Source organism: Pipistrellus hanaki, assembly GCF_964339955.1.
Source record: "Pipistrellus hanaki genome assembly, chromosome: 10".
NCBI classification, from domain to species: Eukaryota; Metazoa; Chordata; class Mammalia; order Chiroptera; family Vespertilionidae; genus Pipistrellus; species Pipistrellus hanaki.
In genome coordinates this window covers 72,540,147-72,562,502 of record NC_140512.1, presented here as the reverse complement: position 1 = coordinate 72,562,502, position 22,356 = coordinate 72,540,147, and the positions used below count along the sequence as shown (strand labels likewise).

The following is a 22,356-nucleotide window of genomic DNA, read 5'->3' as shown; positions in this document are numbered from 1 at the left end:
CCTCAAATACATCAATGAAAGTTCCAAATATTAAATGTTTAAGAAACTCAATAACAGAACAGACTACAAATTTGCCACTTAGAGACTACTAAAATATGGCCCTCGCAGGTCTGGCTCAGCGGATAGAGCATCGGCCTGCGAACTGAAGGGTCCAGGTTTGATTCTGGTCAAGGGCACATGCCCAGGTTGCGGACTCACTCCCCAGGAAGGGGTGGGCTGGAACAACCCATGGTTCACTCTCATCACAGATGTTGTTCCCTTTCCCTGTCCCTTCCTCTGAAATCAATAAAAATGTATTTTGTAAAAACAGAATAGTAAAATACGTATTTCTCAAGTAGAGTCCCACCATGTTTTTTTTTTTTTTTTTAATATATATATTTTTTTATTGATTTTGTACAGAGAGGAAGGGAGAGAGATAGAGAGTTAGAAACATCGATGAGAGAGAGTCATCGATCAGCTGCCTCTTGCACACCCCCTACTGGGGATATGCCGGCAACCAAGGTACATGCCCTTGACCGGAATCGAACCCCAGACCCTTCAGTCCCCAAGCTGACGCTCTATCCATTGAGCCAAACCGGTCCCGGCTCACCATGTTTTTTAAATTACCAATTAGCCCAGCCAGCATGACTCAGTGGTTGAGCATTGACCTGTGAGCCAGAAGTCACAGTTAAGTTCCCAGTCAGGACTCTGATGGATGATTCTCTCTCATCATTAATGTTTCTGTCTTTCCCTCTCCCTTTCTCTCTGACATCAAATATATATATATATATATATATATATATATATATATATATATATATATATTTATTTATTTTTAATTACAAACTAGGGGGGAAAGACGATATAATTACTATTCTTGTAATTCCTCCAACCTGGCATTCAAGTCCAACTAGCTGAGAGGCACACACCAAATGTGGCACAATAGTTAGTGGAAGGCATGTCTGGGTTCAAGGTTGTTCATTGCAGTTTTTTCCATTTTTTAAATATGTTCAACGTAAGTTTTAAATGCAATCAATTAAAGATACGGGAGTGAGACAACTATTATACAAGTTTTTCTCACTGGTAGTTACATCATTCAACGCAGAGTGGCAGCAGTGAGAATGTTAAGTTCAACCTGGAAATGACCACCCACAGAAGTAGCAGTTCTTATGACCAGAGGCACAGCAACCTGCAATCTTCAGGAATTAAAAATCTGTCCATCAGCCACAATAGTGCAGCAGCCGCCAGAAAGCAGCAGAAAACTAGCATGCATGCCTCAGCTCTACTCAAAAGACTAAGGATACGCTGGGCTATATTCACTGGGAGCTATTGTAGCCACAGGTCTGTGGCAGTCTTAGCAGTGACAGACAGGGAATGATGCCAGCCCTCTGTCACAACAGGAGAGAGACACCTCTGCACAAAGCTCCCACTTCAGAGGTCATCTGGTGTGTCAGAGGCCATGCTTAGGTATTTTTGCTACCATTTCAAAGCCCAGGCCCAGGTTCTCCAAGTCCCAATGGCTCACCTTATATTTGCAATAAGTACGACGTTTGTACAAACAATTATGGTTTTGTGGCAGCCAGATCCTCAAGGCAGTTGGCACAGCCATGGGAAGATGGGTGGAACTCAAAGCCCTGCCTACCAGGTAAGTTCGTGATTGCTCAACCACCTATAATACAATCCCCGGGGAGACTCCTGCCCCCGGGCACTCCTGTGAACATGGTCAATTGCACACAGGCGCCCTCCAAGGCTAGTGCTTTTCTTCTTTCTAAACGAAAACCACCCCATGAAGAAAATTCAAGTGAACTGAGAGAGACCAATCACACCCTGCCAATGCTATCCCTTCTCTGCTCCCTCGTCCAACCCTGGCCAGCTCCCACCCAACACCTGAAGCATCCTCTTATTTAAAGTCAAGAGCCAGCCTCCCCATTAGCATCCCAAGAGACATTTTCAGGGCTTGTTCTGTGTGACTTTCCAAAGCCCTGCGCACACTGGGCTTTCTGGTCGAGGCAGTCTCTGGTCTGCCTCTCCTGCCAGCTCGCTTCCTTCCACAAGACCTGCTGGGAAAGCTCGGGCACGCCCACTGTTTAAATAGCATATATTTAGCAATGGTTCTCCAACTGTGTGTCCAACCCTGGGTCTCTCTTATGTACATCACATTAATAGACAGACAGCTACTTGACTTAGCCATCTGGACATCTGACAGATATCTCAAATAGAACATGACCAAATCTGTTGACTACCCCCCCAACAGGTCCCACCTGGTCATTCTCTAATAAATTCTACCTTGAGCTTCCAAGCTGCATGACTGGAAATATCACCAGCATCACCATATACAAAGTGAATTAATTCAGCTTTGTCTAGTGTCCAGCAAACTATCTCAAATACCTTCCCTTTTCTCCATCTTTAATGGTACCAGCAGTGCCACCCTCACCCACTGCAGATGCCGGCTGACTCAAGCACACCCTCCCCTCTCAGTGGAAGTGAGCTGATCACTGATAAGCAGTGCATCCATCAGCCACAGCACAGGAGAAACCAGCTGTCCCACAAGTGCAGGACTCCAGTGCTCACTGCTACCGACAGTGTGCACCTTCACATCTCTCCCTTTGGGGAGAAGGCAGATGAAATAAAATTAATTGCCCTGCTCATGTACGTCTGGGGCAGAAGAGATACAAGAGCCTCGGACATGGGTCAGGCAAGAAAGGAAAGAAGCTGCAAAAATTACAGGCCTGGTCAAGGGACACAAGGAATGACTGAGGAAGTGGACCAGCATGGAGATGACTAAGAATAGACCACTAAATGCCATCTGGCTCCTGGAGTAGGAAAAGGTCATTCATGAACACTTGATGGGATAGAACAGTCTGTAGTCAACAGTCCAGTAGCAATGCTAATCTCTCAGAGAAGCTGGTATAAGGAAAGTGGGTGAAAAGGCACACAGGAAAACCCTTGTACCATCCTTACAACTCCTCTGTAAATCTAAGACATTTCAAAATTAAAGTCGAAACAAACAAGTACAGCCATGTCAAAAGGACATGAGTCCTGAGGGTGTCTCTCAGTGGTTGAGTGTCAACCTATGAACCAGGAGGTCCCAGTTTAATTCCTGATCAGGGCACATGCCCAGGTTGTGGGCTCAGTCCCGCGTGGGGCATGCAGGAGGCAGCTGATGTTTCTATCTTTCTCTCCCTCGTCTTTATTCTCTGAAATCAATAAAAATATATTTTAAAAAAATAAGTGAATGAAAATAACATCTCTTTCACGCTGGCTAGTGCTGCTTAGTGGTTGGAGCATTGGCCTGAGCATCGAAGGGTCTAGGGTTTGATTCCTGGGTCAAGGGCACATACCTAGGTTGTGGGTTCGCTCCTCACTCCTGGTCAGGGCTTATGCGAGAAGCAACCAGTCTCTCACATCGATATCTGTCTGTCTGACCCTCCCTCCTTCGATCCTTCCCTCCTCCTTCCTTCCACTCTCTCTGAAAAGCAATGGAAAAAAATACCCTCAGTTGAGGATAACAAAGAAGTAAAACCTTTTTTTATTCCTAACTGACCAGCATAATAACAATAATTATTCGATTATGCAGGCTTCTGTGCATCCATATACTTGTAAGTGAAATGAATGACCATGACGGGCAGGGAGAGAGGAATTAGGAATATCTGTTTGTAGAAGATACTTTGAAGCAAGCTAGTGTTCGGTCCATGTAACCTCCACTGGTTACATGACAATCACGTAGAGGATTAAGAAGCCCATTTCATGGTGCTGTTTCATGTCACTGCCCTTCACAGAGGTGTTTTTGGTAAGCTAAAAGCAAGACCCTCCGCCAGCAATTACGCTCTCGTTACTGTGATTGTCTCCTTACTGATAGCCCTGATATCTCCAGGGTCTGCCTGTGTAACAAATACTAAGGACAAAAAACAGTCAAATAAAATGTTCAACTAAAGGCAGAAAAAGGTGTAAAACAAAAACAGCAACAAAGAATAAGGGCAACAGGTAATAACAAATATGGGAGCAATTAACCCAACTCCGCAATCTTCACTTCCTATGCCAATGGTCTGAAGCCTCCTAACCACACGCCCACCAGGATCTCCTGTACTCTGCGTGACATCCACGTCATCCCGCTCATGCAGCTGACCACATCAGAAACCTAGGCGTGCCTAAGATCTGGCCTTCCCCACCACCTCCATAACCAATTACCTGTTAATCAGCAGCTTCCCGTGTCCTGATTTAGACACTCATTTCTGTCAGGCACACTACTGCCAAACACTCACACCACACATTAGGCAAGTCAGTTATTCAAACCTTCCAACAATTCCCTACAGTTTAGGTTTTACCAACTTCTGGTCTAATTCTTCCTCTACATGCTGATCTCCTTTACTATTTTTTTCAATTTTAAAAAGTTGATTTGTTAATGAACACACTGTTAAGACCCACGAAAGTCACATATTACAAATGCTAGTTATTTTTACTGCAACAATGTGGAATTAAAATAAGCTTCCTTAGTGTACTCCAAAAACTACTACACATGGCACCTTCCAGGGACAGACTCTTCTGCAGAGAACCAACACCCCACTCCTCCTCCCACACCTTCCTGGGTGTAAAAGGATCCCACCACCTGCGGGCTCCAGACAAGGCAATGCTCTGACCCCCATCCTGTCTAGAATGCCTCCCCAAGCGCCGTGTCCCTTTCCTTATGTGGACTCTTATCTTATACATGCCTCCGTTATAACAGTCATACTCATCACACATGACACTGTAGTTTTTAAAATGTTTTTAGCCTACCAGGTGTGGCACAGTGGTTGAGCATCAGCCTATGAACCAGAAGGTCACACACAGTTCTATTCCAGGTCAGGGCACATGCTGGGGTTGTGGGCTCGATCTCCAGTAGGAGGTGTGCAGGAGGCAGCTGATCAATCATTCTCATTGTTTCTCTCTCTCTTACTTTCCCCCTTCCTCTTTGAAATCAATAAAAATATATATTTTTTGAAGGCCCATCTGTGCATCAATGGCCATTTAAGTATGTGCTGTACTCAGTGACCTTAACAGTGGTGCACAAAGGGTTTATAGGCCCTAAGTCTTTCAAAGGTTTTCCGCTTTGGAAGGCATTAGCAAATTAATGAATATTCGGGTTGACCTTGCTGTCTATCATCATAACCTTTTCACTCCATTAGTCAATTAATTCTTTCTCACGACTTCTATGGAAACCATCACTACCTGGGGGCCAATTCTTTGGTCACTATCTGAAATGTACCTTTAAAATCATTCTGTCCATGTTTGCTGTTCAGTCATAAGGATATTACACAACTTGAATCAGTAAAATAATGAACTTAACTGGAGTCACTTAAGTTAGTATTGCTCTTATTTTTTCAACTTTAGGTAGAGCAGGAAAAGCTGACTTTGTAAATAAATAACATGAAACAAAAATATAACTGTGACATTCAAGGTGTTAGCTGGACTGTAATCATGCTGTGGTATACAAATGTATCAACCAACATGCTTTGCACCTCCAGTGTTGCATGTCAAGTGTACTTAAAGAGAAAAACAAATAATTTAAGATTAAGTTATCAAAATAAAAAATACATATGTACACGCAAGAACCAAAAAAAAAAAAAAATGTGCGAGTGGAGACAAGCGATAGACCAACACAACCAACTACCGCACAAGCCCTTGAATGGCTTAGGAATTGGCAAGGTTATTTCAGAAAAAAATAAAGACCAGAATTTCCCCCTCTAAAATGACAAACCTTCCCTGGGGCAGAGGGCAGAGTGAATGTTCATGTCCTGACATGGCTAAAACTTACTATGTTGCCATGGCGAGTCCCAGCCTGAGCACTGAGTGGACACTGCTGCCTGTCCTTCTCTCTGGAGAAACGGGAACCCTGAAGCCCAGTGCGGCATACCCAGTCTAGCATCACACCAGTGGGAAGTAAGGAGCCCAGACAGACCGACCTAGGCACTCCAGTGCAAGCCGTCCTCTCTTCACTATAGGTAAACTGAAGAAATTTATGCACCAAAAAAGGTAAACATAGCCCTGGTTCACTTGTTGGGCATCATCTCATGCACCCAAAGGTTGTGGGTTCCATTCCCAGGTCAGTCAGGGCAGCTGGTAGGGGGCATGCAGGATGATCTGCTCACATTCATATTTCTCTCCTCCTTCCCCCTACTCTCGTCTCCCTACCTCTCTCCAAAAATCAAGTTTTTTAAATGTATACATCAGTTTTTTAAGAAGACTGCCTACCTGCGGTCTGGATATTGCACTAATTCCCATTCTGGCCCGAGAATTTCAGGCCCTCAGAAACCATTACTGACCTGGGCCTGATCTGACTGTTCTCATGTTCAAGTGCTTCCTACAAACTGCTTACTGGTCGTGGTCCATTTTCCACCTAGAAAAAAATTTTTTTAGCCAAACCTTACAAAGGCTTTGTTGGGACCAGTGGAATCCAAGCATTAACTGTGTCTACTCATCAGCCTTTGACATGGGGATGCCCACTGGATGACACATGTTGTTAGAGCCGGGAAAAGTGTTGTCATTATGCTTCTCCTGACATTACTGAGAGCAACTCAGGGCTCTGAAAGGGCTCTGGGCCAGCATAGAGCAGACCGACAATCTGCCAGGGTGAGTACTGTGAGCCTGGGCTCCAAGAACACAGGAGCCTCTCCAAGCACAACCTACCAAGCACAACCTGAATGGCAGTCTGCCGATTAGTAATGCACATGAACTTGTGTAAAGGAGGGTACCTAGGACCATTTGAAAAGACTCTGTCACCCATTAGCATGTTAGCCTATGCATCTGCATCTGAAACAAGCACCTTGCAGTCACCTGGAAAGCAAAGCAGAGACTCTTGTCCACTAAACAAGGTGAATTTATAGTAACCAAGCCCAATTAGCAAAGCAGTAAAATGTGACTGCACACCAGTAACTGCTAGATTCTACAAACCCTAATCTAATCTCCCCTCAAGGAGATGCCAGGAGCCATTCACTGTCCCCACAATGAGCAGGCACTGGTTTTCCCTTGAGTTCTACTTCAGCCTCAGACTGCTGGGGCAGAGGAGTCTGTCCTCACACAGAGCTGGCCCCACCAAGCAGGAAGCGCTTCTCTTCCCAATCTGCTAGTCAACAACCACCCCTCTAACTCCTAGGGTCCACCGCTGCCCATTCAACACTCACATCCTCCAAATAGGTAGATATATATACAACACACACACACAATTTGCATATTAGCTATATATGCAAATTGTCCCTGGGGGAGTTCAACCGGGAGAACTAAGTTTGATAGCTCACTAGATAGATGTGTGCTGACCACTAAGGGGGCAGCTGGGAATGAAGGCAGGTCCTGGCCGGCGGCTGGAGGCTGGAAGGCCCCTGATCACCGGCCAGGCCTAGGGACCCTACCCATATACAAATGTCCTGCACGGGGCCTCTAGACACAAATATGACGATGAGCCAGGGTGCACACACAGTACCCAAGACGCTCCGTCAGGGGAAGGCTGGAGTGCACACACCCACTTCCCTTCTGGTGTGGACCATCACATCAATGCCTGGCAGAGAAGTTCTGAATCCCAGAGCTCTATCAGCTGGCATATCTCCTCTACAGGTGAATTAAATTGCTATCACTTACATTTAAAAGCTTTATCATTAGAGTTCTTGAAGGTAGACTTGGGTTTAAAATAAGTCTAGGTCACTGGGAAAAAAAAAAAAGTGCCTAGATCCCCCAACAAAACCACCATCACTAACCTCTATATCCGTGTTATCACGGAAGTACTAGAAAAGCACTGTACAGAATCCCTCATGCCTCCCGTGTGTTTTTGTTGTTTTTTTTAAATATGTTTTTATTGATTTCAGAGAGGAAAGGAGGGAGAGAGAGGTAGAAACTACAATGATGAGAGAGAATCATCAGGTGGCTGCCTCCTGCATGCCCCACACCGGGGATCAAACCCTAAACCTGGACTTGTACCCTGACTAGGAATGGAACCATGACCTCCAGGTTCATGTTGATGCTCAACCACTGAGCCACAACGGACTCGGTGGTCATGTCCATCTCCTCCATGTTCTTAACGAAACAAAAAAATACATGTGCCCAACACAACTGTTACTAATATACCACTCTGGGCAGCCTGACAGAGTCCCTGAGCTCCTCAGACATCTCCACAGCCTGAGGCCTTCTGCTACCCTATCTGGTCATTCACATAAATAAGGTGTTACTGAACAAAACTGACGAAAACCTTTCTCAAATCCCTCCCTCTAGAATCAAAGAAACCTTACTCTGCTTGCAAAAGCAACACTAACTCCTTACTCCTTTCCAATCCGTAAGACTCCACTATGAAACTGGAGGTGAAGCAGGGGAAGGATCCTTCTTCCAGAAAGCCTTTCACTGTTAACCACCCGCAGGTTACACCTTGTTATAAGTAATGATTCAAAAGGTCGTAATGTCCACTGCCCACAGTCCCTATCTTTAGCTTAAAAAATGGCTAATCAAATATATATTACTGCTATTAACCCAGAAAATAGGCAATTTTAAGTAAAATATTTTTTAAGTATTTAACTCACGTTGTGGCATCTAACTGGTTACAATACTACTGGAATGGAAACAGACAAGAAGTTTAAATAAAAGGAATTGGCAAATCTGGTACCGCTTCCCAGGTGTCCTTCATTTCTGATGACTTCCTAGAACAAGTCCACAGGTGGGAGAAACAAACAGACCATCCACTTCAATATTTTGTTCTTAACCTAATATCCCTTAGAGCTTTTCTAAGACACAGTTTTTCCTTTATGACTCAACATGGACACCACCGTCACCTATTAATTCCTTTCATTAAAATAAAATAGAACACAGACCTGGCGAGCACTGTCTCTAGTACTTGTGAACTTAAATTGTATGCTATGTGCATATTTTCCCAACTTTTCTAAACTCTGGATCCCACTGTTAACTGCAGAACAGGAATCAGAATGCAAACAAAGCAAGCAGAAGGATCCAATTCAACCAGTACTTGGAGCACTCTGGCTGGGACAATGCTACAGGGACCAAGAACACAGCATCAAGGCCTACCCTGAGGAATGCACAGGGTTGCCCAGCACCGCACACAAACACAAGGCAAACTCTAAACGCCTCTGGGGGAAAGGTAGGGTGAGAATTTTAAAGGGCACAAAACCACATTCTTCCTCGAGGAAATCACTCTTTCAAAGACAACTGACACTTGCATCTGAGCCTGAGCCTGGACGGACAATCTGCGTAGCTTTCCACCCAGAGATGAATGGATCCAGTAGTGCACACATACAATGGAAAATTGCTCAGCCTCAATGAAATCGCTGTCATTTGTGACATGTAAGGACCTAGTGTGTACTGTGCTAAGTAAGTGCCCTAGTGGTTTGGCTCAGTGGACTGAACGTCGGACTAAGGGGACCCCAGGTTCGATTCTGGTTAGGGGCACATGCCCAAATTGAAAGCTCGATTCCCGGTGTGGGGTGTGCAGGTGGCGGCCAATCAATGCTTCTCTCTCATCATTGATGTTTCTGTCTCTTTTTCCCTTTCCCTTTCTCTCTGAAATCAATTTAAAAAAAAAGGGGGGGGGGGGAGAATAAGTCAGACAAACACCAAAGGATTTCATTTACATGTGGAATCTAAAAACTAAAACACATGAATAAACAAAGCAGAAACAGCCCCATACAGAATGGACTGAAGATTATCAGCAACAAAGCTGGCATTGTTTTTCATTTATAATGGCAACAATTTCTTACAAATTTCATATAAGGTAAAAAAATGTGAGAAAACCAAGTTATGTCTAGATAAGATAAAGATTCTGAAATAAAGTACCAATGGTAAATGACACGACAGAACCTTCTCTACTTAAGACATATACTATAAACCTTAGAAATGTAACTACTTGTATTTTTCAGAATTTCCACTCCTTAAAAAGGTTCTTTAAATTTACTTCTTAGGTAGGCTATGAAAACAAAAGGGGTCAGTTGTGATTTTTAACTACGTCCTCCTAAAAATACAAAGCTTATGGGGCGTGGGCAGGCAAGAAGGGGAAAAGGGAACATATGTAATACTTTCAAGTATAAAGATATTTTTAAAAAACCAAGTTTGGAAAAACACTTTATAATCAAAACATAAGAAAATCATCCAATTTTTGCTATGTGGCTTATGCAATGTCATTTTTCTAACTAGGCTTTAAAATTGTCTTTCCATTTCTAGCATTGTTCTTATCTTCGCCAATTTGTTCTTATTTAGCCCCCTTTTTTCAAGTTTGAAGTTCTCCCAAATTCTATCCCAAGAGAAACTGCAGAATTTGTTCAATCTTGTCACTAACCCTCCATCCTCGTTCATTAATAAGCCTGCAGTTACCTGCCTTGCACCACGAGGTGGTGTCCGGGACAAATTTAAAATCAAACCAATTTTTTAACACACCAGCATCCTAAATGCTAGACTTATTTCCTAGGAAGTGAAAAGGCAAAAAGAAATAAAGGTTTTTAAAACCCTGTTAAAATATCAACGTACAGCCGAAACCGGTTTGGCTCAATGGATAGAGCATCGGCTTGGGGACTGAAGGGTCCCGGGTTCGATTCCGGTCAAGGGCATGTACCTTGGTTGCGGGCATATCCCCAGTAGGGGGTGTGCAAGAGGCAGCTGATCGATGACTCTCTCTCATCGATATTTCTAGCTCTCTATCTCTCTCCCTTCCTCTCTGTACAAAATCAATAAAATATATTTAAAAAAAAAATATCAACGTACAAGGGCTGATCCTGCTCACTTACTGCTCAGCATAGCCACCAGAAGTGCTGTGCAAGCGCCCAGAAGAATTAACCAACGTAGCAACTGACCTTTATCCCCAAGGAAGGAACCAGTCACACCACTAAGGTAACATGGTGAGGATTACACAGACCTAAAAAAAATGAATTTAAAATATATGCCCAAGTTTTAAAGTGCCCTCTGAAGTTGTAAAACACACACACACACACACACACACACACACACACCCACACCCATAGACCAAACCTGGCTTTTAAGTTTGCTAGATAGAAAACTATTGATACTGGTGACCAGTACAATTGTAGATTTGAAACTATCCAAGAGAAAATATTTTTGGTTCTACCACATAAAAATGGGATGGCTTAAACAGGAAAAGCTATATAGTATGACTCTTAGCTGCAGGTATCAGACAAGTTCCCTCACCAGCACCCAGTTCAGAGTATTACTCAACACTGCCCACCCTGTCCTGCAGCCAGAAATACCGCCCAAACACAGTTTTCAAATCCAAAAGAACATTCTGAAGAGAACTCTGAACTCATCTGACATTTTAAAAGACGCTGAAACCCCCCACTTTCTGGTCTTCGGCTCCACTCAGCCCATTTCTTCCCCTCCCACTTCCTGTCTTCCAAACCTCCCAAATGCATGTTCTTGCATCATCCAAAAGAACTCAGCTCAAGAGCTGTAAATAAAGGTGCACTCACCTTTTCCTCGGAATGCAGAACCCTAACCCCACAGCAGCCTAGATCTCATTGGAAACAAGAAAAGTTGGATGAAACTTCCCACAGAACCTGGAGGGGCGGGTGAACTAGGCAGACGGGGGAGAACAGCATGTAGTTCCTTAAACATTTATCTTCACAATTATTTTTTAACAACTGTGATCACACCTAAAGGAGAATCACCAAGCACTTCAAATTATGGGTTTATCTTTCCCCTGTGGACTGAGAGGCCACATACTAAACCTGACAATTTCAGGGGAGGCCTATGTGGTGGCCTTACAAACTCAGAGAAATTAAAACTTTTTAACTAAAAGCAGTTATTGGTAGATAGTCATGGCCTAGGGCAGTCTTTTTTCCCTAATAATTTGTTTCTTAGTATTTACTGATTTCAGAGAAAAAGAGAGGAGAGATAGAAACATCAGAGATAATCATTGCCTCCTGCACCCGCCCACAAGGGGTTCAAGCCCCCAACCCGCCCCAACCGGAATCGGATGGTGACTTCCTGGATCATGTATCTAAGCTCCACCACTGAACAACGAGGCCGGGCCCTCATAATCTTCACTTAACTCAGCCTGTGTTTTTTTGCATTTAGGATTAAAAAAAAATAAAATAAATAAATAAATAAATAAATAAATAAAAACTTGATGGACAAGCCATTGCAATACCTAATTTCCTTTCTGTCTTGTCCCCACAAATCCCCTCATTGTTACTATCAGTTAATTGTTGACTGTTAACCATCCGTACCCACCGAGGTAAAAAGGTATTTTTTATGCAATCCCATGGTTTCCCCATTTTGCTTTCTCCCACCTTCCAAATCTATGACCAATGGATTCCAAGTAGCCCAATTTTATCTCTTTTGATTTTAATGTATAAAAGACAAGGTGCAACACTGCCATTTTCCGGGACATTTTCTCAATCTGTTGAGGTTTTTGCTCCAGCAATTGTCATCAGTTTGGCTCAAGTAAACTCATAAAAATTCTCGAAGTTTGAACGTTTCTTCGGGCGACACCTTCTTTTGGTCATTGAACTTTTCGATCAGCTGCCTTAAAAAGATCCCAGTCACAAAATCTCCCTAGGAATCCACAGCTGAAATGCAAATGCTGAAACCGCGGGAGCGCGGCGGCCTCGGGCCCCGGGGCAGCCCCTGGGGGGCGGTCTGACCTTTCCACCCGGCTCCTTCCGGCGGCGAAGCCGGCGGGCGGGGAGCGAGGGTGGCGTGTCTGCCCCGCACCAGCACCGGCTCCGAGAACCTTTTCCGAGGCGACAGTGTCCCATTTGTACCCCTTGCGTCCTTCCCATACTTGGGCAAAAATGGTACCAGCTTCAGTTACATAAGCCGCGGCACGGAGAGGTGAGACCGGCGTGGTGCTCAGGGACAAACTTTTCCGAACCGGAGAATTCTGGAAACATCCCCTCGCCCCGCCCGGCCTCGCTGCGCCGCGGCCACACGCGCCCCGTCCCCCTTTAGGAGCGTCTACCTTTTAGGGCCAGAAAGGAGGGAGAAGCCGGCCTCTCCCGCCGCAGGCCCTCGGCCGCTCCTGGGCGGACGCGGCCGCGCCGGCAGGACGGGGGCGGGGGCCCGTCGACCGCCCGCACGAGTCCCCCTAACCGCCGGCGCGGGTCCGGACCCCGAGACCGGACGAGACCCGCCTGGAATCCGAACCGGGCCCGGCCCTCCGGCCCTCCGGCCTGGCCCACACCGGCCCCGCCGGCCTCCCGCCCCGGCCCGCCCGGCCCGGCCGCCGCCCCCAGCGCGGCCTCACCAGACGCGGAGCCGGCGGCGGGGAGGCGACGGGGCGACAGCCCGGTGTCTTCGGCTTCTGAGCAGCAGCGCTGGTGACGGCGGCGGCTCCTCGCGCTTTCTTTTCTCCTTTCTCCAACAACAAACAGGAAGTGCGTCACGCGGCGGCGGCGTGCCGCGTCCATTTCCGCCCGGCCGGCCGTCGCGCATGCGCCCCGCCCGCCCCAGCCTTCCCGAAGGTTCTCGGCGGCCGGGCCGCGCTGCGGCCGCGGAGGCTGCTTCCGGCCGAGTCCCGCCCCCGGGGGCCGGAAACGCAGGGGACGCGTGCGATGTGGGGCCGGTGGTCCGGGGGCCCCGCGCCTGGACGTTAGGGGGCCGCCACGCGCGGGTCCCGCCGCCTCTGAGTCACCACCGGTCCCACAGGGGACACGCGCGCAGCAGCGCAGGCGGGGCCGAGCTAAAGAATGAACCCTGACCCCGTGGGGGGGTGGGACTGGAAGCTGTCGCCTGCCCCAGGAGGTCAGTGCGGTGGTCTCAGTGCAGAGGCAGGGACTGAGTTCGGCTCCGGGGCCAGGTGTCTGCTGCCTCCTCCCCCCACCCCCGCCCGCCCCTCAACCTCCGCGTGACAGCACCCTCCGCACCTAACCAGGCCCTTAGGAAATGAAGGGCTGCTCATCCTGCCTCTGCACCCTGAGTGCCGCCTTGCCTGGGCCCTGGGCCTGGCTCGCAGCCACCTCAGCTAACCACCTGCTGATCCTCCTCTGAGCCGCACCGGGCTGACTGACAAGGGCATTCAGATCCCAGGTCCGGCGCCAGGGACGCTTGCACAGCCTTGGTTCTAGTCTAACCTACTTCAAAACAAAAGGCCGCTCATTGTGTTGTCCACCTGAAGCTGATAAACTGTATGTCATCTGCAATCGGGAAATAACTTTTTAAGAAAGATTGCTTTATATCGTGCATATTTCTCATGTTTCTTGAACCCTTCTTATGTCATTTTAGCAGATGACCACTTAGCACAATAAATTATTTTTTTTAATCAATTCTCTACATTTGTATTGATAAATGCCTGGTCAAAAAGAAGGAATAACAGTATCTGGTTTCAGCATGGACATCTCACGATAAAACTGAAGATAATTTCAGCAGAGACTGGAATTTCATTCAGATATATGCAGCTTGGCACCTCTCATGTCACCATATCTGCCAGCAGGCTGATGGAGTTTTATTTCCCTTCCAGTGTTGACAGTACTATCATGTGACACTTTGCATTTAAATAAGTCCCTACAGCAAGTGTGCGCTAATCTTGAAATACAGACAGCACAGACGCATGAATTTTAAATAGTACGTGGTAAGCTAGCCACAAGTAACTTATTCCTCCCTAAAAAAATAATAAAAGATTTATTGAAACACCTGTCAGTGCAGTGAACTGTACCACAAGGAAAACCAGCTAGTACAAAATGAAGTGCCAGCACTGATGGACGCAGTGGCATCCTGGGGAGCAGAGGGTAGACGCCTGGAAAAACCGAGGTGTTTAAGGAACTCTCTATGGAATGGCACACATGCTCTTTCGAGATAAGATTAAGAATTTATTCCAAAATTCATGTCTGGCCGGGACTGGTTTGGCTCAATGGATAGAGCGTCGGCTTGGGGACTGAAGGGTCCGGGGTTCGATTCCGGTCAAGGGCATGTACCTTGGTTGCGGGCATATCCCCAGTGGGGGGTGTGCAAGAGGCAGCTGATCGATGACTCTCTCTCATCGATGTTTCTAATTCTCTATCTCTCTCCCTTCCTCTCTGTATAAAAATAAAATATATTTAAAAAAAAAAATTCATGTCTGTGCAGATGGTGCTACTGGAAGCTCTAGCTCAGAGGACCATCAGTCCAAGTGGAACAGCAGGACTTGAACAGGAGGGTCCAGGGTGGTCTGCCCAATGGTTAGAGCATAGCCTGAGCACCGCAGGGTCTCCGGTTGAGCCCCCAACCCTGGTCCAGACGACTGTGGAAGGCAGCCAATCAATGTGTCTCTCTCACATCCTCTTTCTCTCCCATCCTCCCTCCCTCCATTCCACTCTCTAAAAAAAATCAATGGAAAAAAGTATCCTTGGATGAAGGTTAATCAAAAAAAAGAGGTGGACAGGTGGTTGGTCCTGTGTGGAGCCCAACAAGGGAAGCCCTGCAGTGACACATCTGAGATCCATGGGAGGCTGGACAGCAGAGAAGCCGGGAGACTGACTGCTTCGTAAAATGCAGATAACAAGCTGGATGTGAAGGTTGATGGTAGGTGCTTCCCTGGGTACCTGGCACAGCCTCTGTAAACAACAGCTCTTCATGTCACGCCCTGCTGGAAACTGATAGACGGTGCAGGTTTCTCTCAAGCAAAATGTGTAAGTGATACGAGGGGGCTGTAGGCACACACACACATACCCTGCCAAGCCCAGGAGTCCAGGAACCTCAGGTTGTTGGAGGGTTTGGAATGGCACTGGTGTTAGACCCATAGGTCACAGTGGACCTGGGTTCCTCAACCTGGGACTTGGGTTCTGGCTAGGAAAGAATTCAGAGCCAAGACCCAAACTATAAGTGAACATTTATTGGGTAAGTCATGGAGGTGGAAAAAGTAATTCCTACAAGAAATGTCTTAGGACCATGGTTGGCAAACTACAGCTCACAAGCCACTTGAGGCTCTTTAGCCCCTTGAGTGTGGCTCTTCCACAAAATACCACGGCCTGGGCGAGTCTATTTGGAAGAAGTGGCGTTAGAAGTTTAAGTCTAAAAATTTTGGCTCTGCCAAAACCGGTTTGGCTCAGTGGATAGAGCGTCAGCCTGCAGACTGAAGGGTCCTGGGTTCGATTCCGGTCAAGGGCATGTACCCTGGTTGCGGTACACCCAGTAGGGGGTGTGCAAGAGGCAGCTGATCGATGATTCTATTTCATCATCGATGTTTCTCTCTATCCCTCTTTTCCTCTCTGTATAAAATCAATAAAATATACTTTAAAAAAAATTGGCTCTCAAAAGAAATTTCAATCGTTGTACTATTGATATTTGGCTCTGTGGACGAATGAGTTTGCCGACCACTGGCTTAGGAAACAAGTTGTAGGTAAAGGAAGAGCCCTTGGAACTTGGGCGTTAGGAAGCTATTATAAAGGTAAAGTGCTGGGCAGGGAAGGGGAAGGAAAGGAATGGGCTGCACCCAAAGGGAGAGCACCCTAGGTGCTCCATCAAAGGCTTTGAAGGGTAGAGATTTTGAGGAAGGGTCCCAGGAGGAATATCTCAGTAGAATATTCAGCAGTTTTCCGGTGTATTCTTTCAGGGTTGAGGGTCTGTGCCACGCCAGCCCTGCCAAGGAGAGGCAGTGAAGGATAAAAGAAGACAGACAAAGAGAATACAGCTGGGGCTCGGTGGATCTCCAGGACCTGGATGAGGACACAGAAAGATCCAGCCTGCAAGCCGAGGCTGTATTTTAAAGTCAAAGCAAAACAAGGAAGTGGTCAACATGGTTACAATGTTCTTGTTTCACCTTGTTTTGGCAGCACTTGCTGCACCTCCCACAGCCCATTAGCTACCTAGGAAGGAACTAGGGGGGACTGTAAGGTCAAGCTTAATTAGGCTGGGACTTGTTTGTGGCCCTGCCACTGGTCAGTCCGGTCAGTCCAAGGCTTAGCCCTATAGCTGCTCCCTAAGGGGTCTCCATTGATTGAGTGGTGAGCTGCACCAGGACATGGGGTCATTCATTATTCTAGTCAGCTGTCCTTTAGGGCAACCGTGGAGTCTCTGGTCTGGTTTTGGTGCTTTTCTGGACCTGGAGCTGAAATACAACTGAGGCCTAGATATTATTTAGGGAGGAAACATTAGGGGGTCCAAACGGCAAAACCAGCGATACGCTAGGGGAGGAAAGGTCACCCTGGGGTGACATCCCACCTGCAATTCATTATCAGTTGCGAGGCACTGGCGGCTTTCCACCCTGGTGAGCTGCACCAGGACATGGGGTCATTCATTATTCTAGTCAGCTGTCCTTTAGGGCAACCGTGGAGTCTCTGGTCTGGTTTTGGTGCTTTTCTGGACCTGGAGCTGAAATACAACTGAGGCCTAGATATTATTTAGGGAGGAAACATTAGGGGGTCCAAACGGCAAAACCAGCGATACGCTAGGGGAGGAAAGGTCACCCTGGGGTGACATCCCACCTGCAATTCATTATCAGTTGCGAGGCACTGGCGGCTTTCCACCCTGGTGACCACCTGTACCTGGCTCATCATCCTTGCTCTGCTCACCTCTAACTGCCTCCCTCGAGGTGACGTTCCTTCCTGAATGACAGCTGTCAATTATCAAGATTGTAAATACAGTGTCAAAGAGAAAAACCACAGGCCCAAAATGGCCTTACTTACCCTAAAGCCCGTAATACCAAACTTAGATCTAATCCCAGACCTCTCCCAGAAACACAATCTTAATTAGGCAGTCTGAAATTTTCTGGCCAACACCACACCTAGCATGATAAAACCCTGGCCATTCCTTTCTCTCCAAAAGATGAGGTCCTGGTCTAAAAATAAAGCTTTTCTTTTGCTCCCTTCTCCCTCTACAGACTCCATTTTGGACTGAGACAGGATAGTAGTCAGCTGGAACAAGTGGAATAGGGAAACTGAGACGATAGTTAAACAGCAGTTTTGTAGCCATCTATGGCTGGCCAGTGTGGCTCAGCTGGTTGAGCATCAGCCCATGCTCCAGGATGTGGCTGGTTCCTGGTCAGAGCACAGACCTGGGTTTTAGGCTCAATCCCCAGTAAGGAGAGTGCAGGAGGCAGCTCTTTCTCTTATCAATGTTTCTATCTCTCCCTCTCCTGTTAGAAATAAGGCAAGCCCCCTAAGTCAGGAGTTCTGGTAGAATACAAAACACTCAGGACCAAAAACGGTTTGGCTCAATGGATAGAGCATCGACCTGCGGACTGAAAGGTCCCAGGTTCAATCCCGGTCACCTGTCCACATGTACCTTGTTGCGGGCACATCCTCAGTAGGGGGTATGCAAGAGACAGCTGATCAATGTTTCTCTTTCATCGATGTTTCTAACTCTCTATCCCTCTCTCTTCCTCTCTGTAAAAAAATCAATAAAATATATATATTTTTTAAAAAACAACAACAACAAAACAACAACAAAACAAAAACAGGGGCCAGGCAGCAAGGCAAACATCTTTACTTCTATGTAGAAGGGTGCACACACATGGTCACATGGTCTGGAAGGGCGTGTACACCAAGCAGGTGGACTGCTTGGGTTTATAATCCCTTATGCATGTGACCTGTCCTTTGCTCTTGATTGGAGCTCAGGGGCACAGTCTTTCGAAATTGGCTAATTCAAAGGGGAGGGCGGGTAGCCTTTGCTGTTTCAAGATGGCAATCCCAAGGGAACTGCAAGCCATGCGGCCAACATGGTGGCTGCCAAGTCACAGTCCAAAATGGCTGCCATCTAAACTGTTCTTCGACAGAAAAGATGACTTGTTTATTCTCACACTCCCTTCATATCTCTGAAATAATTTTTTAAAAAACCAAAAAAAAAAAAAAAAAACCCACACACACTTAAAAAAACAACATATAAAAAATCCTTTCTTCCCTAAACCAGGGAAACTTGGAATAAATGGTTTGCACTTCTCCCAGCCAGAGGCAAACAGCTTAAATTTTAGACAGATAGAAATCCAACAGACAAAAGAAAGATGCTGGGTCGGGAAGGTCTTATTTTAGAGAAAAAAAAGGGTGACAGCCCAGCTGGTAGGGCTCAATGGTTGAGCATCGACTGACCTATGAACCAGGTCATAGTTTGATTCCCAGTCAGGGCACTTGCCCAGGTTTCGGGCATGATTCCCGGGGGGAGGGAGTGGGTGTGAAGGAGATAGCTAATCAATGATTCCCTCTCAGTATTGATGTTTCTATCTCTCCCTCTCCCTTCATCTCTGAGATCAATAAAAATATATTACACTAGTATATGTGAGGAAGGGCTCACCTGCCCAAATGTCAAATGGCGGACTGAGAAACAGAAGCATAGCGAACTTGAGACTGAATAACACTCTTAGAGCAGGCGCCCATTGTACAGGATCACACACAGGGCAGGAACACCGCCTATGTTCAGTCCCTCCTTTGGCTCCTCATTGGCTGAGGACTATTTGGTCACCTGTTTCCTAATAGGTCACCTAGGTCTTGCTGTCTCCCATTGGGACATTTGAAATATTGGGCTGAGGCCTTTCTAGCAGTCCCACCTCCCCCTGTCTAGCTGAAGCAGACACCTGGAGATTTACACCATGTGCTAGCCCATGTGTGCAGTTCTTTGTTCCTACATCCCCTTCCCTCCTCCCACATTCTGCTTGCCCTGAGGAAATTCTGAAAATTCCATCAGGAGCCAACCATGCTGGAGATGGATCACAGAAGAGGGGGACAATGGGGAGGCGGGCAAGACATATATAATACTTCAACAATAAAGAATTATTTTTATAAATAAATAAAAGCTAGTTATGGCAGGTAGTCAGGTCCTAGGCGGGCATCTTCCCTGACAAAGGTCAATCTTTAACTTAACTGAATCTGTCTATTGTCTTTTTTTATTATTATTATTATTGATTTTTTTACAGAGGGGAAGGGAGAGAGATAGAGAGCTAGAAACGTCGATGAGAGAGAAACATCGACCAGCTGCCTCTTGCACACCCCCTACTGGGGACGTGCCCGCAACCCAGGTACATGCCCCTGACCGGAATCAAACCTGGGACCTTTCAGTTCGCAGACAAAGCTCTACCACTGAGCCAAACGGGTTTTGGCTGTCCATTGTCTTTTTGCATCTAGGAAACAGACCTTTGGAATGTCGGGGTAATTTCCTCTTCCCCTGCCCCCACTCTTTAGGGTACAAGCAATGCACTAGAGCAGAGACCACAAATCCCGTCATTGTACTTGCTATCCCTTAGTGACTGTTACTATCCTACACCTACCTATGTAAAAGCAGTATATGTCTAGGGAGGAGAGGTCAATGGGGAAAGGGGCATATGTAATACATTCAACAATAAAGATTTATTTACAAAAGATGTGTATGTCTATTTGTTTTACTTTTTATTTAATCCCAGAGGTTTCCCCACTTTGCTTTCTCCTGCCTCCCTAATCTATCTCCAGTGGAGTTCGTGTAACCCCTTATGCCTCCTCCTTGGACTGTACTGGATAAAGTAAGGTGCATTTCCTCAGTCCATTGAGGTTTTGTTTCCTGGCAATTGTCATCAGCTTGGCTCAAATAAACTCATAAAATTCTTCCAGGATTGGACATTTCTTACTTTGACATAGCAATGAGGTTGTTTGGCAGGTTTCTGTTAGGTCGCCGCCAAAGGAGGAACACAGGAGGCAGAGTTGTGAGGGATTACGAATTTATTAGATCATCCACGCACCAGGTGGCTGAGACTGGATGGCGCCAGCCCCCAGTGATGGGGGTCAGCGGCTTTCACGGACTTTTGGTGGCTTTTTCTGGGCAGAAACCTCTCTGCATGCATGGAGGGGAGAGAATGGAATGTGGTCACCTCAAGTGAATGTGATCTCAGCAAAGGGAGTGTCCATAGGGAAATGGTCGCTTGCTCAAACCTCACAGCTTCAGGGCTGCCTTCTCCCTCCGGAGGTTTTCTGGAATTTAGAATCACCTTCTCTTCCCAAAAGAGGGGAGACAGCTCACAGATGGAAATTTCCTCATGTAACTATCTCCTTGTGAACACAGATTTCCTTGAAGAGAATGTGAACACAGATTTCCTGGAAGAGAACGTCTCCATTGTGTTTCCAGAGCTTCCTCCATCTGCAGGTGCCCAACAATAACTGATGCAAAATGTGCCTTAGGCCAAAGACACACCCTGCCGCCTCACACTCACAGGAAACCGGGAGCATATTCAGTAGGATGTTGAAGTTGCTGTCAATATAAGAAACATTCAAAACTGTGAAAAATTGTGAGTTTATTAGCAAAACTGCCAACAAACACCTGGAAGCAGGATCACAACAGATTGAGACAATGCTCACAGAATGGCAGTTCTCTACATTACAATCAAAACAGAAGCCTGGCCTGGTTGGCTCACTGATTGAGCATCTACCTAAGAACCATGAGCTCCCGACTCAATTCATAGTCAGGGCACATGCCTGGGTTTCAGACTCAATTCCCAGTGTCGGGCTTGCAGGAGGCAGACAATCAATGACTCTCTCTCGTCATTGATGTTTCTATCTCTCTCTCTCTCCTCTCCCTTCTCTGAAATCAATAAAAATATATTCAACATAAAAAAAAAAAAATGAAGTCAAGAGCTCACACACTACCAGCTGACCCTAAGCAGATCTATTCAGAGCCAGGTCCCCTTCATGGAACAGTTTCCAGACATTTTCATTTATTTTGTGACATCTCCAGTCTTCAGGAATGTTTATCAACCTTTAGACCTAGTGTTATCTGGGTGTGTGAGAGTTGTGAACAAAAGGAGCCACGTGCTAACCTGACAAGCTCAGGGGAGGCCTGCATGGCAGTCTTGCAAACTCAGAGACCTAAAATAACCAGAAAAGATGGTTTGAAAATTAAATATCTAACTACAAACAGGTTATAGTGGGTAGTCATGTCCCAGATATTTCACCTGACAAAGATCAACTTAGATCTTCTTTACTGAGCCCATTTGCCTTTTTGCCTCTGTGAGATGTCTGGGTAACTTGTAACTTCCTTTTTACCCTGGGCCCCTCAGGGCAGAACAAATGGCCTCGAGACATTCCCTCATTGTTATTTTTTTTTTAAATAAATCTTTATTGTTCATATTATTACAAATGTTCCTCATTTTTCACCCCTCCACCAGTTTCCCACCCTACCCTCTGCCCTTTCCCCACCCCCCATTGTCCTCATCCATAGGTGCACAGTATGTTCAGTCTGTTCCCGCACCCCCACTCCTCTTTTCCCCGAGAATTGTCAGTCCACTCCCCTTCCATACCTCTGATTCTATTATATTCAACAGTTAATATTGTTCATCAGGTTTTTTAATTCCCTTGGTTTTTAGATTCACTTGTTGATAGTTACATATTTGTTGTTCATAAATTTTATCTTTGTTTTCTTCCTCTTCCTAAAGAACCCCCTTCAGCAATTCATATAATTCTGGTTTGTCAGTTAGCTTTTTTTTTTTTTTTTTTTTTGTGAAGCTCTTTATCTGGCCTTCGATTCTGAGTGATAGCT

The 22,356-nt window shown here is 46.1% G+C and overlaps 1 protein-coding gene across 7 annotated transcripts in view; it reads right to left on the bottom strand.

Annotated features, from left to right (window-relative positions):
* The window catches only part of DNAJB6 (DnaJ heat shock protein family (Hsp40) member B6), a 61,171-nt gene extending 47,579 nt beyond the window's left edge, over positions 1-13,592 (bottom strand). For 3 of the 7 annotated variants that reach the window (XM_084897554.1, XM_084897556.1, XM_084897560.1), the window contains exon 1: positions 13,199-13,359. The gene's annotated coding sequence lies outside the window, so the exon portion shown is untranslated. Of the gene's footprint in view, positions 1-13,198 lie in introns of all 7 variants that reach the window. The other 4 variants (XM_084897559.1, XM_084897557.1, XM_084897555.1 and 1 more) reach the window with 4 other exon arrangements.
* Between the last annotated feature and the right edge of the window lie 8,764 nt (positions 13,593-22,356).